Raw genomic sequence first — 17,170 nt, 5'->3', positions numbered from 1 at the left:
GCAGAGAAAGGATCCTGCGGAGTCTGTGCTATACATGCCATTATTGTGCATTGTCATCGGCAGGCTGACTGACAGCAACCCAACCTGGTTGATGTTATCCTCTCACGTTTGCAAAATCCTCAGATAAAAAGTTCGTCCCCGCTTCTGCCTTTGGCTGTTGTGCTGTGGTAGAAGCTGAGGTCTCCAAACCCACGCTGTAGCTTGGGCAACCCTCCAGTTTTGTTGTACCATTTATTTGGTGGCCCCTGGGGTGCCACCCCTACCCAGACCCCTTTTTTAAAACTAAGTAGACTAGGTAAATCATCTCTACTCCTCTTTGGAAGACCACTCGATCAGTTTTCTAGCAGCTTTAATTTTCTGTGGCTACTGCTTTGTAAATGGGAAAGTTGCACCGGTCCCTGGGCGAGGCGGTGGAGCTCTTCATAAATAAATCTAATCGAGCCAAAACCTCTGTTGCTGAGGTTACCGCATCACTATCGGCTTAAAACACAGTGTTTGCTCTTAATGCTTAGTTCATTAACGCATTCTGTCCATTGGCTCATTTGGATCTATTAACATAATTGTTCTTTCTAAACAACTGGGTCATTCTCTCTGCCGAACAGAAGATCAAAGCCGGCTTCAATATTTTGGAGAAATCATGGAGCCAGATAAATACAAGTACTCCTCCACAAACTCACCTATTAGATAAAAATGTTCTTAGATAAAAGGTATTAGATAAAAATGTGATTTCACCTAGCATCAGCCTTGAAGTGAGACGCACAATGGCACTTATTTGAAAACAAATATCATAGCTCTGTAGCTTTTTCTTTTGTAAATGGCCTGGTCATCTCTAAAACCTAAAGCATAAATATTTTCCTGAGCAATTCTGATAAGCTTCTTTATTTCTCCCTGCCATGCTCTTGCTCCCTCCTCTGCTCCTTGCCCTGAACCAAAGGGCTGATGTCTGGAACATAAAAATAATATTCTCATTTTTAATTTCTCTCCCCTTTTACTCATTTCATTATTATTTTTTTTTTTTTAGGTGACATTGTTCTACTCGCCAAACCTGTAACTTTAACAGAGGGTGACAGGGTGACCTTGACGACAGATGTTCCTGTGGCAACAGATGGCACTAGCAAACCCGAGAAGCTGCTGTACGCCGTCTCCGTGCCACCTGTGCATGGTCAGATTGAGCACATCAATTATCCCGGCGTGCCCATTTCCAGATACAGCCAGTTGGATGGGGTGGCCCAGAAGGTCCCCTCCGTCCATGACAATAGCCACGAGGCCGGTGAGGAGGCGCTCAGGTGAGAAGGCCTCCCCTTTGCATGCCAGCGTGCTTGAAAGCCCTCAGCGAGCTAAGGGTTAAGCTTGCATCTCTCATGCGGTATTTAACGACCAATATGGTTGTGCAAAAGAGACTGCTGCAAACAGGAACACGGTGTAATTCTACCATTACAGTAATTACATACTTTATTAACTGTAATAGTGAAGTTGTACGGCCAAAGGCGATGGGAGTCTTGCAGGCTTAGTACAGGGGTGTATCCAGGTAGGCTTTCATGATCGATTAGCAAGTGAAATCAAGCAGTTTAGGTTCATATAAAGAGTTCGCCGTGCTTCTCAAGGTTGCCAGCAGTGGAAAAGGAAAAAGCAAAAAAAAAATCCCCATCTGCAACTGTGGTTGCTTTCTGGGCAGTTCTTTCTCCTGAAGGGGAAAAAAAATAATAATCGTAACATTGTCTGAAATGATCAGGAGAACTTAATCCAGATGGTGGTGTCATTTCTAAGAAAAAGCATATGTTGGCCATTATGATACTTAAATATAATGGTTTTACATTCCTCTAGTGGGCACAAAAGGCACACAACAGAGTTGGCGGGGTTTTTTAATCTTCTGAATGGTGGCAGTGGTGGTGGAGTGGTGGGAGATTTTATCTTCCAAATGGTGCGTTTCCCAGAAGATATGGCAAATTCAATTGCCGAGAGCCTGCTGTAAAAGCCATGCTCCCGTGGAATGTAAATTCGTGCATTACTCTATCCAGCAACAGTGGAGAGGCTTAATTTACTGCCCCCTTTGGATTATCATCACTTTATATATATTCTTCCAGCTTCTTTTACTTTTCCCCTTTATTTTTTATTTTTTTCGCTTTAACATGTTTTTCTTTCTGATTTGCTTTAAAAGTTATTTACGCTCCCTTTGCAGCAAATTGGGCACTATAACTAATTTTATTCTTACCATGATTAACTATGAATAATTTCCTAAGAAATGAGTCAAATTAACAAGGGGAAGAAGGAATCAATAAATCATGAAAGCAGACTATTTCTAAGTGGGGTTAAAACCACCATTAAATAAATCACAGACTCTAAATGATGACCCACTTGGATATTGGGGGGGGGGGGGGGGGGAAGGGAAATGTTCATTTAAATTGAAGTGAAAGGAAAAATGAGAAGAGTGGGCCAGCATCTGTGCCCCCTCCCCTTCTTCCCCCGTCTCCCCCCCCCCATGCTGTTCATGCAGGGGGGCACAGGGGGCACAGGAGAGGGAAGGACCCCAGGAAAAGCAGAGAAGAGATGTGGCTTCCCTGCCTTCATCACGCTGGTCCAGCTGCTCGGGGGCCATAGGGCTGCTGCTGCAGCCAAGCACGGATCAGAAGAGCTCTGGCTTTTGGACACAGAGGCATAAATGTTGTTTAACAGCACCTTCTGCCTCCAGCCCTGCTCTGCGCAGGAGCAGAGGAATGCCAGGGCTGACCCGACCTCACTCAAAATATCTGAAATGTTTTCATCTTGCTTTGATTTTGTTGTTGTTGTTGTTGTTTTTCACTGGGTTTTAGTGGGTTAGTCCCAATTTAAAGGACTTGAAAAGGACTGCAGAGTCAGGTCCACTGTGCTTCCTAGCTAGTTTACGTTACATCCTTGTAATCACGCATTAAGGATCATAGTTTATCTGATGGCATGGTGAGTGTGACAATGTCACCTGGGGCTTGAGTTTCATCTTTCCTGTTCACTGAAACTTATAAATGTAATTTTTACACAAGGAATGCCATTGCTTTTGCAGAAGCGTTGCTCATCCAGCCTAACGCCAGCAGGTGAAGAACTCTCTAAAGTGTAGAATATTGGGCAGACTTTCTCCTCCAGTTTTCTATGGGAAATAAGGGTTCAAAATACTTATTCCTTAGTTAAAAAGGAAAAGAAGAAAAAGACAAGAGAAAAGCAGTTCTGCTTGTAACTTCCTATTTGCAGTTCTTTTTATGATCTTTTCTCCTCCCTGAACACATGTACGAAATGTAGCCAATTCGCTGCTTGCTGGGCAGTTTACCTCTTACGTTGCATTATGGGCCAAAAATTGGCAGCTGGTTTAAATTATAATATCTACATTTGCTGAAAGGATGCTGTAGCCATTTTAACTGGCTCTGCGGCTTATAAAGTTAGTCCATAAAGTTGCTGAGAAGGTCACTTTCCTCATGGTCTTCATGGTCATGGGAGCTCATCTCTTTTGTGAGACCTGTGAGTATCCCATGGGCTGGAGGTGAGGGGAAGCTGTTTGTCTTCCCTCTCTTTTGTCCATCTGGCTGCTTTGGGTAAGATTTGGTGGGTAGGATTTTTTATTTATATTTTTTTCCAAAACTATGCACAGCATCAGAGGGTCACAAGGCACAAAGCAAGGCACAGCTGCTCCCTGCCCACAACCTCTATGTGTTGGTGAGAGCAGGGCATCCTCTGAAAATGAACAAGGTCCTTTGAAGCCCCAAGTCTTGCCCTCTTCTTCCAAGCCAGCACTGAAGCAGGGGACGTGCATGAGCATCTTCTTCAACCCAGTGTCCTCAGAGGTGACCTCAGCAGGTGAACCATGCTGCTTATCTCGTGCTTCTGCACTGCTCTTAAATCCTGGTCTTTGCTAATAAAAACTGAACTCTTTGGTAATAAAAACTGAATAGAGTAGTGCTTATGGACCATCCAGGAATGAAGCCTGCTTCTTCCTAAATGCTCTGTAAACGTGGACGAGCACATCCCCCTGGGACAGGCGGCCACGTGTGGGGAGGACTGGACCCATGCGATGGCCCCAGAGTTCCTCTCCCTTTCCTGCTGCTGGTGGGGGGCATCGAGGAGGGATGGGCAGGGAGCAGAGGGGCAGATGGGGAGTGAGGTGAAGGTCTGAGGGAAGGTTGCAAAGGGCAGAGCTGGGGCTGGTGGACCAAAGCCCAGCAGAGCCTCTGGCAGTGCCCTTTGTCCCAGCATGGTGCCGTATCTGGCTCCCTTCTCTTTGCGTTTCTTCCCAAAAAGTGTTTTTATGGGCAAGTATGGGACCGCCTAGTGCAAGCACATCGGTGGCCAGGTTGTCTCTGAGGACCCTGCAACCTTGGCCTCTCTCTGTAAGCAGGAGATGTATGTGCAAGGGACAGTGTATGAGGAGGCAGAAGGAGAGGGACCCGCTGCCTGCCTCCGCCACAGGGATTTAAGGCAGGTCCCTCAGGTCTGCAGGGAAGGGCTGGGGCTGAGGTAGAGACCGATGACTTGTCTGTCAGGCACGAAGGAGTTAAGACACAGAGATTAAAAAAAAAAAATCCTTAAAAAAAAACACTCACACACTCACACACTCTCACAAAACCCTGCACCCTAAATTAATTTCTGCTGGTAATCTATATCGGGTTAAATAACGCCTCATTATTCTGCAACACAGCTGAGGCTTCTCAAAATGTTTATCTTGTTTTGTAACTGGTACCTTCTGGCATATTCCAGTGCCAACTCTCCTAGCTCTTGCTATATTTCATTCTCACTATTTTTGGAATGGAGCTGCTGGTTCCAGGTGATTTAATAAATTGCTTTTTTTTGTGTTCCTTTTAACTTACCCATCTGCTCAACACATGCGTAACTTGCAATCTGTCGGCAGTTTGCAGAAAGACAAACTGTCAGAGCTGCATGCATTTGACAACTTTGTTCCCAATTAGATTAGTGGTAATTTTAACAGATTTCAGGGCAATCGAAAAAAGGGATGACATGTTATTAAAGCATCAATTTTGACAGACCCAAGCACATACAATTTCAGTGTAAATTATTTTAAATGCTTTAATTAAAGCTATGAAAGATTTACCCTTTTAAGCGGTAAGTGATTGCAAGACAAATATAAAGGGAAAGTGGATAACAGAGTTTCCTAAATGGTTTATGCTGCGCATGGCAGTCCACAAGTCACCACCACCATAATCTATGACTGTAATGTTGGAGGCATAGTTAATTATTCATAGCCTCATCTCTGGAGCAGACGTGATTAAGAACATGAGAAGCATTCAGAGATCTAAGCAGTACCTATGAAAATCAGAGTTTGAGCATTTCTGAGATCAGAAGCTGATAGGAAACAGGTTAGGAGTATCTTAACGTGGGGGATATTTTTATAAATATACTTTATTTTTGCCCCAGTTCTGCCCTGGTTTAGATGGCCAAAGCCCAGTGGCCAGGGTGATTGTGTACTTAGAGCAATTGGGGATTTTGTATACTTGAAGACACTTTACAGGCTGAACTAGCCCTGTTAAGAAAAAAAAAATACAACATTTATTATTTAAACACAATACAGCACTCTAAATTCATCACTTCAGGAGCACTGTGCCACATGTGTAGCCCATTTAACCGTTTAAATGGTTTTGTGAGTCATGGCCCCCTTCCAGCAGCCTCCCCTTGCCGCGACGCTGGGCTCGGCCCCTCTCATCCAGCTCGCGGGTCCTGGCGGCAGGACCTGTGGCCTCTCCGCAGTCCCACCTTCATCATGTACCCACGTGTTGGTCTGACTCGGAGCCCAAAGCTTCCAGGAGGACGGCTCCAAGGGTTTTGTTTGTTTTCTGTGTGGCTGGCTGCGCGATGAAGAGCTGTCTCATTTTCAGATTGTTAAATGTGCATATTGCGTTAGTCTATAAAGCATTGGTCCCACAACCTGCACTGAAAGTTTATTTCCTTTTTAATTCAGGGACTGTAGGACTTCCCGATACTATTCAGAGTAACAAGCGACAAGCATGCTGTTTCCACCCTTCCCTCTTCCCTAATACCAAGCTTGTGTGCATCTGTTTTGGGTTTTTCTCATTTCCTTTGGGGATGAGTATGACTTGGCATGACTCTGAAAAACCTGGAAGTTTTTCTTTGGAGGTTGCTGGCCCAAATGTTGCAGTACCAAAATGCAATGGAAGTGAGAGGAGCTGCTCCAGCGAGTGCTGCAGGTAGCAGTGGCAGGAAGCTCCTCAGAGCCCTCGGTCTCGTGCCCTTTCCAGCTGTCTGAGCACTGGAATATGCACAACGGGTAGCAGGCACAACAAGCTCATCAGGTAAGATGAAGTCCTGAAGGAAGTATCTCACCACCTTTGGGACTGTTTAGTCCTGTGAACCAAACTTTGAAGGGTTTCACAGCTGGGATGGCTCCCAGATCCACTCAAACCCCTTCCTCTAGTGCTCTTCTTAGCTGGTGTGAATCAGCGAAGCTCCATTTAATTCAGTCAACCCACTCTAGTGTGCACCAGTGTAAGATCTACCTGATGGTGTCTTGATCAATGAGCACAGGCCTCTTGGGATGTCTGAGTCTGGTGTGAAAAATCACCTTCCTTCTTAAAAAGTGAAGGAGATTGTGCATCACAGATCAGACTCTAAGAGCAAGACTCTCCCAAATTGATGGCACTAGCTGGCCAGCAAGAGGACTGGGCCAAAATAATGGGTAAAATGAGAAAGCAGATAAACATGGGCAACCAGGCCAGGTTGTTTCAACACTGACCACAGACCATCCATGCTCATCCTTAGAAAAATGCTTGCACAGCATGGATAATCTGCCCAGAGATCCTCTACCAGGCAGTCAAGCACAGCCCATCAAAAGACCTCACCCCAGTATAACCACCTGCACATGTATAATGTTGTACACTGGGGCCAGCTTAATAGGGTGAAAATACACCACTGGCACAATGGAAATGCTAGGAAAATGGGAAAATTTTATTTCATCAGTGCAGTCAGTCATGGTTTTCTTGTCCACAGACCAGGAGAGGAGCCAGCAGGACCTACAGTGCAGGTGAGTTACTGTCTCCGGTGCTCTTCTGATGCAACACCAAGTAGTATGGAATTACAAGAATATCATGTTTTGCATAAACACTGAGACTTAGGAGGAAGACGGATGGAGAGAACTGCCTCTTGAATCCTGTGGCCTTCTCCTTGCTTCATAGCGCTTCCCCTTCTAACAGAGCTCTAGTTGTTTGGGCTCAAAACATGACATTCAGGTGATTTTAGAGAGTTCATCTTCATGGCAGATGAGAGTTGGTGATAAAGGCTCGAAAAGCTCGAAATCTGAAAAATCTTCCTATTTTTAGCAAACTTATTTAAAGGTTGCAGGCCCATTACCGTTTCTGAGATCAAATCACTGGTGAAGGTAGTCTTTGTAAACTAAACAGAGACCAAAAATTGCTTATTTAATCAAGTCACACACAAAACAGAGAAAAAAAAAAAAAAAAAAAAAAAAAAAAACACAGCTTGCATACATATCAAGCTTTGCTGCTTAATCTATTTTATAATGTTTTGCAATTAACAGGCCAATGTTCATCAGCTGATAAATAATTAACAGCTGTTGTTGTTTCTAGGGCATGACGTAAAAGGCTTACATAGGACAAAAACTAGCTTGAGTTGTTTGCCAGAACTCTGACCAAACACACATTTATAGCTCACAAAAACAAATTTATTTGAAAAATTGCACTTTATGGTATCTCTAAGGGAGTCCTCTTTATGAGCCTGCCAAGCATATTAGAAGAAGTATTCTCATGCTCTTTTTGTCAGCCAGGTATTGGAAATCTAAAATGAAAGCTTCTCATTTTTACTGGCATTATTCAGACATACCAACGATCCAAGCGTAAACACAAAGAAATTTTTTTAATGATTCACCTACAAGTCACTAGTATCTATAGTTTTCTGACATTGCACATGGGATTGTTTGGTCTTTGTTCAAAATCCTCAGCTCTAGGAGGAGAGGGATCTGAGTTTGGTGAGAGGTAGCCTCTCCTGGTGGGTTTGAACAAATGTAGTGGTCTAGTTTTTATTCATCTGAAATAAAATCAAGCATTGACTTGCTGTTAACTCTGGCTATAAATGGGAGACACAGAGAACAGATCGTTTGGGAGTACCCTTTGGATGCACCTGGCTGACTGTCTTGTGGGGGCTCACAACATTTTGTTTACTTGCATCTGTTTTGAGTAAGGGTAGGCTCTGCATAAGCCACAAATTCCAATGAGAGCGGTGTTTACAACCGAATTCTAACTGGAGGTGTGCTCAGTAGTTTCTTCCAAAGCTTTTCTGATTTATTTATTTCTATACTACATACTCATCAAGCAATTACATGCCGTCTTGACTGAGAGAGGGGGATGACTCCTGTTTACAGCAAACACAATCATCTATGATTAAGCAAGTTTATGCCATGCCCATGCAAAAGTTCAGTCTCCCACCTAGACAAGCTTTTCTCCCATTGCAAAGACTTCTACTGCATCAGAGAAATGCAGTTCTTAATCACAGTAATTACAAAATAGTTTCATGCAGATTCTAGATATTGTAGCTTTAGACCGAGGAGCATCAGAAAGAAAAGAGTCAAAAACTTGAACAAGTCTCCAAATTAAAAATGTGAAGCTATTGTAGACAGCTGAAGATATATATGATGTATTCATGTCAGTGCATGTCACTGAAGAGGTTTTCAGTAACATTTTGTACTATTTGGAGTTTCCTAAGTGTTGCAGGCTTCATGCCCAGGTATATCGGTTTGCTGTAATACAGCCAAGTGACCAAGGTGTGAAAAACTAAGGCCAGGTCAGTATCTGCCAGGTTGGGACACAGTCTCCCAGCCAACTGGAGATGGTTGGAAGTGATAATTGCTGCTATGTGAGAGCTGAATGTACTTGTGGATTCTTCACCTAATTTTTAAGTATGGGCTTAATCACGAAAGTGTGCTTTAACCACAAAGTCGTCCAAATTCTCTCCTCTGCACACTGACATCTGTCTCACTTGGATTCAGCTTCTCCTACCTGTTGTGTGTCTCAGCTTATCCTGACTTAGCACTGGGGCCTCATCCTGGTGTTGGCATGATTGTGTATGTTGAAAAATAGAGATGTATGTTTTCTGCACCTTGCCAGCACAGTGACCACTTACCCTCAGTTGCACATAAATACTGAAAGAGCTGGAGATGTGCCTTGGCTGATACCCCAGGGTGAAGATACAGGCTCAGACTTTGCCGTGAACTCACATTGCTTCTTGCAGGTAGAACCGGCCATGCCCAGTCTAAGTGGTGGTGTATAAATACAGAGAGAAGGAAGGATGAGAACAGACCCTCTTGCTCTCCGTTGACAGAAGACCTCAGGTATCTAATGTAGATAGAGAGGGCTTCTTCAGAGCTGGCTGTCTGCTCAGAAGAACAAATAAACCCTCTTCCCTGTGTTGCACCTTGACTGTCCAGTTCACGGAGAGCAGCAGTTGTTTGTGATTCTTCCTCCAAACAGTGGTGGTAAAATCAGGACTGCTGGCAGCTCCTGTTGGCTGCTTGTCCCCTATAAAACCCTGGAGTGACCGCTGCTGTAAAGTGCTCACAGCCAGTATTACTGATGTATGGTGTCCTCAATGTTAGCAGGAAGGCTGAACATGATCCTTACTGGCTCGGAGGAGAAATGACCCGAGGTCCTTTGCCAGGGTTGGCCTGTCTATGAACACACAATCCGTGAGGTTTTTCTCTCATTTCCTTTTTCTAGCAACTTAGTTTATACTCTTCTCCCCCTTTATCTTTGCACCAATTCAGACTTCCCCAAAGCCGGATTGCGCATCGCACTGCAAGAGCAGAGCCCTGTCTCTTAGAAAGGACAGATTTTTAAGCTCTCCACCCCAGGGGATGTGTCCCAGACTGCTGTCAGTGGGGTACCCCAGCTCTTCCCAAGCTCTCTGGGTCTCCTGGTGTATGCACAAGCCCGGCAGCTTGCCCGGTGAAGGAAATGCTATGCCTTTAATCGCCCTCCCTGCGGCGGGTGCGCACTTTTCTGCTTATTCTGAGCTGACAGGTTTAACATGTCGCCTGGTACATCAGCCTGCATGGTCACCGGAGAGAGGCACCTCTGGCAAAAGTTCAGAAGTCAGTGTTTTGGAAAGATTGGTTTGACCAGCTCTCAAGCGAGAGCAAATCCCAGACCGAATGCAGTCAAATCTTGAACGACATTTAACCGCTGTGGTGCTGCAGCGTGCTGATATCCTCTTAACCTGGAGAGGACTGCTTAAAGCTTCACGTTTTACTTATTATTTCTTTTCTGCTCTGTTGGCAGGGGGGACTTGGGGTGAAGACAGTTTGTTTTCACTTAATTCTAATTAATTAATTAGTTTGCTTATGGTTCTGGCCCAAGACTACAGGGTAGACTAGCAATTTTGGATGTTGCCTTGGTATCTGGACTTCTGCAATACGTAGCATTGCAGTGAGTACATATGTTCCTTATTGCCTCTTCAGGGCTTTTTATTAAGGGATCTTAAGATTTACTGCACGTTGCTTTATGAAATTGCCAGGTCAAAAAACTTTTTTTCTTCTCATCCTTTGGTATTCACTTTGAAGGGAGAAAGCTTCTTAAAAAAATAAAATAAAATAAAATAAAAAAGGCAAGCAAACAGTTAATAGTAAGCAGTGCCCAAATTACACATTTCTTAAACTCATGGCCTACTTTACTAATCAGTTGTCATAAGATGTCAGATGGGGACCCGTCACTGAAGAATTGCAGAATGCAGCCAGTGAAGCAACTAATTAGTTGGACAGTGGCATGAAGGTGTGCATCCCAGAGGAGCTGAAATGATCAGAGCAGGTGAAGAAAGTTTGGACAGATCGGTGTCTCCATAGTATACAACCCAACACTTGGCTGAATCGTGGCGGTGCTGAGGGTGAGGGCAGCGGCGTGGGTCCTCCACCAGGGACTTGGTGCTGTGGGGGATTGCAATGCTGCTGCTTTCGGAAAGAAGCACGAGTCAGCTGCATGCTTGAAGGAACGTGACCTGAGATGTGCAGGGACTGGAAGAGCTGAGCAGCTTCTGGGTTTCGTTTGGCTCCTTGCAGCTTCTGCTGCACCTGAGGACAAAAGCCAGGAGTAAGGGACCCTCAGACCTCTGGAATAAACGTAAGAGCCTCCATTGTGAGCAAATAGATGTAAAAGAATAAAGCTTATAAACTTCTATAAGTGGCCCACCTGCTCATTTAATAGTTTAAATTGTGTCCTATGTGTGCTGCATGACTTTCTTTCCTTCATACCATCCCAATACAGGTACACCCCATGGGTGCAGCAGCAAAACAAATCCTCTCCAGAACTCCTCCCAAGGGTGAGCCCCCACCAGGAGAGTGGCTCAGCCTGGGATTCTGGGGTCACCTCATCAGCAAGTTCACAGCAAAGATGAGGATCCTCCTCAGCTTCCCCTCTTTGGGTACATGGAAAACTCAAAAATGGATATTTGACTTGAGATCCTTGGCAAAATCAATCTCAGTAGAAAACCTCCATCTTAGTGCTTTGATTTTCAGATGGTTTTGCACACTGCTGGAGCAGTTTCACAAGATAAGAACCATTGCACTGTATTCAGGATTACACCTAGCTGAGTCACAGGAGTTACTGGGTATGTTTCCACTTCTGGAGCTTTGTTCCTGTAATGCTCAATTCAGTGCAGCAGACAACTTCCCTGGCACCAAATGGGATAATGCAACACTCAGCCTGGATCAGTGACCTCAGGACTGGCCCCAGCCGAGCAAACGAGTGCCACCAGAGGATGCTGCTGCTCCCGTGATGGTGTGACTGTGGCACAGGTTGCTGGTGGTCTTGGAGGACACCTCAGACAGGTAGTGCACACCATGTGCCCTGGCAGAAATTCTCTCGGCAAAGCCAAGTAAACACTGTCTGAAGGTGTAAAAGCAAAAGGGCAGCAGTGCTCTTGATCCTGCTGAATTCAGGCAAGATACTTGCTCAAGGGACAGATTCTTGGTTCCAAAAAAGCTGCTTCAACCTTTGAGCTGCCAAATTCCTTCCCCCCATTACCTCCCATCTTTCTTTCCAGTATAGCACAGCTACTCTGAGTCATTGTTTATCTAATTTAATTAACATTTGCCAGTGCCTGCAACCTAAAACACTGTCTTAAAACATTTGCTTGAAAAGCCTCCTTGTCCCAGAGCTGTCATTTTTTAGCATGATGGATAATGGATAGAAATAATTATCCTGAACAAGGTTAGACAGCTTAAATGATTTGAGTTTCAAGGAATTAGTAAGCTTAGCTAAACATCTTATTTTTCAAGACACATTAATAATAAAAACACGGTGATGGCCATAACGGATTGTAAAATCTGCACTCTGCTAAAACACGCACGGTCTCTCGCAGGTAGCTGTGCCCACCATGCCTTCACCTAGGGAGATTTAAATCTGATATGTCACAAGTACATGATATATCATCTGATAGGTCACATTGCATTGAAAGGACTTCAGGTAACTTTGAATCCCAAGTAAAATTCTTCCAGTGCCATTGTCCGATTCAGCCTGTCCAAGTAGGAGGGCAATGTATAAATGGGTCTAGGGAGCAGACAAATATTTTATCCACCAGCCATGCAAGTATATATCGGCAACCCAGGTAGATAATTGTTGCCCAAGATTATGTTTCTACTGCACAGGTTGGCTACAGTGACTCATGGGCTGCCTAAACCATGCTGCCTGCTGAGGTCCATCAAAAAACAGTCCTACAGCCACGTCCCCTGCAGCAGCCCTGGAAAAAGCCAGAAGAAATGAGAAAGCAGAGCCTCTGTGCACACCAAGTGAGTTACTTCATTACTTCGGGTTTACAAAGGTATAGCTGACAGCAGGATTGGGCTCACTGCCTCTGCATTATTTCCCCCGTCCATAATTTTGGGGAAATGTAAGTTTTGACTTAATCGTTGACCTTTATCTTTGAAGAAAAACAGAACTTCTGCATGAAATTGCCAAAAATGAGAGTAACGATTTGTAATTGCTTAATTTTGCTCCTAGAAACCCAGGTGCAGCCGGGCCTCCGAGGTGCTTTGTGCAGCGCAGGAGTGGGCTCTTCTCCAGGGAGCCTCAATCCACGGCGATAAGGCAGACAAAGTAAGCACGGAGAAAAATAGGCTCTTGGCGGAGAAGTGACAAGCCGCATGCAGCGGGACAGAGGAGACACCTACTCCCTGCCCTGTGCGTTGCACGATGATGAATAATCAACATCCTCCGTGCAGCGAGACACCTGGACCTGGTGCTGTCCCCCGGGGTGCGGAGCAGAGGGTCACATCCTGGTGCCCATCGGCTGCTGGTGGCAGCGCAGAGCCACCCGGTCATCCCACCCCAACCCAGATAGTCTGAAGCATCAGATGCATCAGCATGGTGGAGATTTCCACCTCAAGTGAATTATTATTATTATTTTTTTAAAATTCATTCACCAAGTTTTATATTTTGGGGGCCTTTAGGAAAATGAAATAAAAACCTTCATCAAAAATTACGTCCCTTTTCACTGCTGAAAGTAAATGAAAATTTCCTGTATAAAGATGGAGAATTTGCAGACCCACTTAGTAAAATCCAGAAGTTTCACTTCAATCCTCACTTTTTATGTTTCCAAATTTGTTTTTTAAAGATCTCTGCATCGGTGTCGAACGATTTAAAATTCCTCTGGCAAAGTACAGTTTTATTGCTCCGAAGCTAGCATAAAGCTGAATGGGTGGCTGTATTTCAAGCAAGGAGCTGTGGGAGAGTGCAGCTTGCAAATGGCAATGGAGCCCAGAAATTGAACTCTAGCCTTTCTATTCAGTGCTCTTTTTATTATTAAGTCACAGAATAAGTAAAATGTTACAGGGACACTTTAAATCTGCACTTGTTTGTACAGCATCCAATGAATATGTGATGGGCTAAGAAAATGAAAAATGTGGGGCTGCTGAAAATAAGGAAAAGATTGGGTGTTGAAGAATCAAGTATGGTAAATTATGGGGTACAGTTAAATCCATAATTCTAGCGTGAAAGAGAAGAACAGGGCTTTGGTGCACTCTTGCGGTTGTGGGGCGTCTTTGGGGTAGGTGCCTCTGTTTGGTGGCTCAGTGGATGGGAGGAGGCAGAGATGGCCAGAAGCTGCCTCAGCTGTAGCAAAAGGAAAAAAAATAATTTTAATATCTGAAAATCCCTTGTTTTCTGATTTTTTTTTTTCCAGATTTGAAATAAAATGGCCCAGAACTGAATTGCACAAAACGTTTTATTGTGCCTGTGAAAACGTTGGGACAGGCAGGCAAGAGTGTGGAGCAACCATTTGCACAAGCATCGAGGTAGGACCTGAACCACACTTGGGTGAAGGACACCTGCAGGCTACCATGCCTCTAGATGATAAGAAGCCTAGATGATAAGAAGCCTAAATGTCTGGCTGATGCATCTGATTTCGACTAATGGAGTCTTGCTTTGTTTTTAAGGGCCGAGAAGTTTCAGCCAGAGCTGGCTAAGGTTCACTGGCAGGGCTACAGCTTAGTGCAAGTGGATTCTGCGTTGTGTTTCCTTACGGCTCTTCTAGCTGGCATTTTAAAAAGACAAATACTGTGTGCAGTTCTGAGGAGGGATGTGTACGTCCTGTGCCGCTGCACACCAGCTGGGCCGCAGGAAGGCTCTTCTCCTTGGGCTTTCCTGAGGTTGCAGGTCCCTGAGGAGCTCGCTCCGTGGTGCTTCTCACCACCAAAGGCAGTCACGGCCATGGAGGAACGAGGGGGCAGAAATACATCAGTGCAGCTCCCATGCTGGGAGGAGACCCCGTTACCTGTTCCTTCCTTTGTAAGACAGTGCATGGGATGACCACCAGCATTTCCCCAGCGTTTCCTGCTCAGAGCCAGACTTGGTGAGTAGTTTGGGTAAGCGTCCCTACCCCAACAGGCATTAACAACTCCCATTGACGAGAAAGCTGGAGGCAGGGGAGCACGACTGCTTTCCCAGGCAAGGACTATAGCCAACTGCCCCAACCCTGGCACCACGGAGGCTGTACTTTTAAGAACGACCTGCAATTTTGATGTCCTTAATTGCATTTTGATAATCCAGGGTAGGAGATGCAATGCAAAGATTGTGCCCATTCCTATGCCCTTAAGCATGGTGGAAGAGAAACCTACAAAAATAAACATTTCCAATACTCATGGCTGACTGGCCAGGGACTGATTCATTTTCTCACCAGTACCAAACCAGTTCCTAGGGGATCAGCACTGGCCCTGCAGCTCCTACACTCAGCTGGCATTTTGTCCAGGCCTCGTGACTGTGCTTCTCATTGCCCGGGTGGGAGGAGGTGTGAATCCTTATTTCCAGCATGCTGGGAAAGAGTGGAAAGGGCTGCCCCTGCGGCTCTACTTCCTAGCCCTGTTTTCAATGTGTTTCAGATTTCACAAAGCCATTTTAACTATTTTTCGCCCTTCTCCTAGCTTGAGAAAATAACAGAGTTACATACTATTTATGGCCTGACAGCATTTTTACATGCAATAGCAGGAAAAACATGAACACTAAGGAGATGTTACCTGTGTTTTCCATGCTCCAAATGAGGGGCAAATGACCCATGAGCTACCAATTTCTAGTGTTGTAAAAAAAAACATGTTTTGTTTTCTGTAGGTCAGAGATGGATGGGTCAGAATTGTTAGGCAGATGGAAGAAATCACCAAGGCAGACAGTCCCAGGAGTAAGAAAAAAACCTTTTGTTTGTCCCTATGAAAAAAGCCCCTATGTTTGTCTACCACAAAAGTGAGTCAGGTGAAGGGGATTTGGATGGGGCACCAAACCAGCCAGGAGCCAGCAGGGCAGTGGTTTTACAATATGATGCTGAAAAAATGCTACGGAGAGCTACCAAGGCTGGGGTCTACGGTGTAAGGGTAGACATGCCACGGATGAAATTCTGCTCCTAAAAGGCATCAGCAAACACCCTACTGCCGTCAGTGGATGGAGCTCTTGTGGCATCCAGGATGGTTGCAGCTCTGCGTTCAGTGCAGCTCTGCCCCTTGGCCAGAAACTGGAATCATGAGAAAGAAATCATAACACACGATGGGTATCTGCTCCTTGGGTTCGCCTTTCGGTAGCACGGTTGGGTTTTGATGCAATTTGTTTCTCATGCTTGTGGACGTGTAATGGGAGGCAGAGCGTTCATTACGGGGAGCCACAACCGAGAGATGAATAACACGGCCAGGTGCCAATGTTAGCATTGGCCCCGCGGACCGATCGTGTTGGTTACCTGCATTAATTGCTCATGGCAAAACCAATGGCTTGGTTTTCCTTAGGAACTACTTGGTAATTACAGAGCGAGTCCAACGAAAGCAGTAGTAAAGTATAATTACGTAGTTACGTTTTTTTACAGTTACCAGGTTATTGTTGGATGTATATACGTAATTAATGTGTCAGCACTGTGTGCTGGGGGGCTGGGGGACGCCTGGCTTTGGAGCACGAAGTAGCTGCAGCTTCCCCCATCGCTGGTGTTTTAGGAGGTGTGACAGCCTCTGCTCCTCCTTGGTGGGAGGCAGCGCTGCTTTGTCCCCTGCCTTTCACCCACGGCGCTCTGTCCAGTCCTTGGCATGCCTCTCTCATCCCCTCCCATCTGCCAGCCTCTTTGCTTCTTGCCTGCCCCATGTACGTGTGGCTGAAGTGTTTCTGGTTGTCCCTCGAGGGTGTTAGCCAAACACCACGGCAGAAAGTGCTCGTAGTGCATCAGGCAGCACCGGGGGAGTATGGGGAGGACGGGTGTGAGCACCAAAAACCACTGCTAGCACAGCTGTAATTTTTAAAGGCTAAATGCAGAATGGCTGCAGTGGGTCTTTTTTGGTCACATGCAGACTCCTCTACGTTGTGCATGCTGAAGAGAGCAGATTGTGGATTTTTATTGAAGGAAAAGGAAGTTGCTGTACAAGGGAAAATTTCAAGTTGGCTACTGGAAAATCTGATGGGGGCAATCAAAATGCAGCACTGTGTTCTGGGTTGCTTTAGGGTCACACCAATGTATGGAACTCCGTTTGCCCACGTCCAGCAAGCCTCAGGTGAAAGCCCTGGTCTGAAAACCTCATGGTATCCCACTGTAAGTCCCATCAAACATACAACAGTTGTGACTTGATTTTTCTTCTGCAAAGAAAGCATTTCAGCATTTGGCTGGAAACAAGTGCCAGTTAGTGTTCATTATATCTTTCAAATAGAAAATCAGTGAATATGAA

The 17,170-nt window shown here is 45.1% G+C and overlaps 1 long non-coding RNA gene across 1 annotated transcript; it reads left to right on the top strand.

The window, feature by feature from the left end:
* The first annotated feature begins 3,196 nt into the window (after positions 1-3,196).
* LOC118170919 lies at positions 3,197-13,756 on the top strand. The gene is made up of 4 exons (XR_004752922.1): positions 3,197-3,483; positions 6,979-7,012; positions 12,638-12,778; positions 12,998-13,756. It is a non-coding gene; the product is annotated as an uncharacterized LOC118170919 (long non-coding RNA).
* Positions 13,757-17,170: the final 3,414 nt, after the last annotated feature.

Source organism: Oxyura jamaicensis, chromosome 8 (genome assembly GCF_011077185.1).
Source record: "Oxyura jamaicensis isolate SHBP4307 breed ruddy duck chromosome 8, BPBGC_Ojam_1.0, whole genome shotgun sequence".
Lineage (NCBI taxonomy): Eukaryota > Metazoa > Chordata > Aves > Anseriformes > Anatidae > Oxyura > Oxyura jamaicensis.
This window is presented reverse-complemented; position numbering and strand designations above follow the sequence as displayed.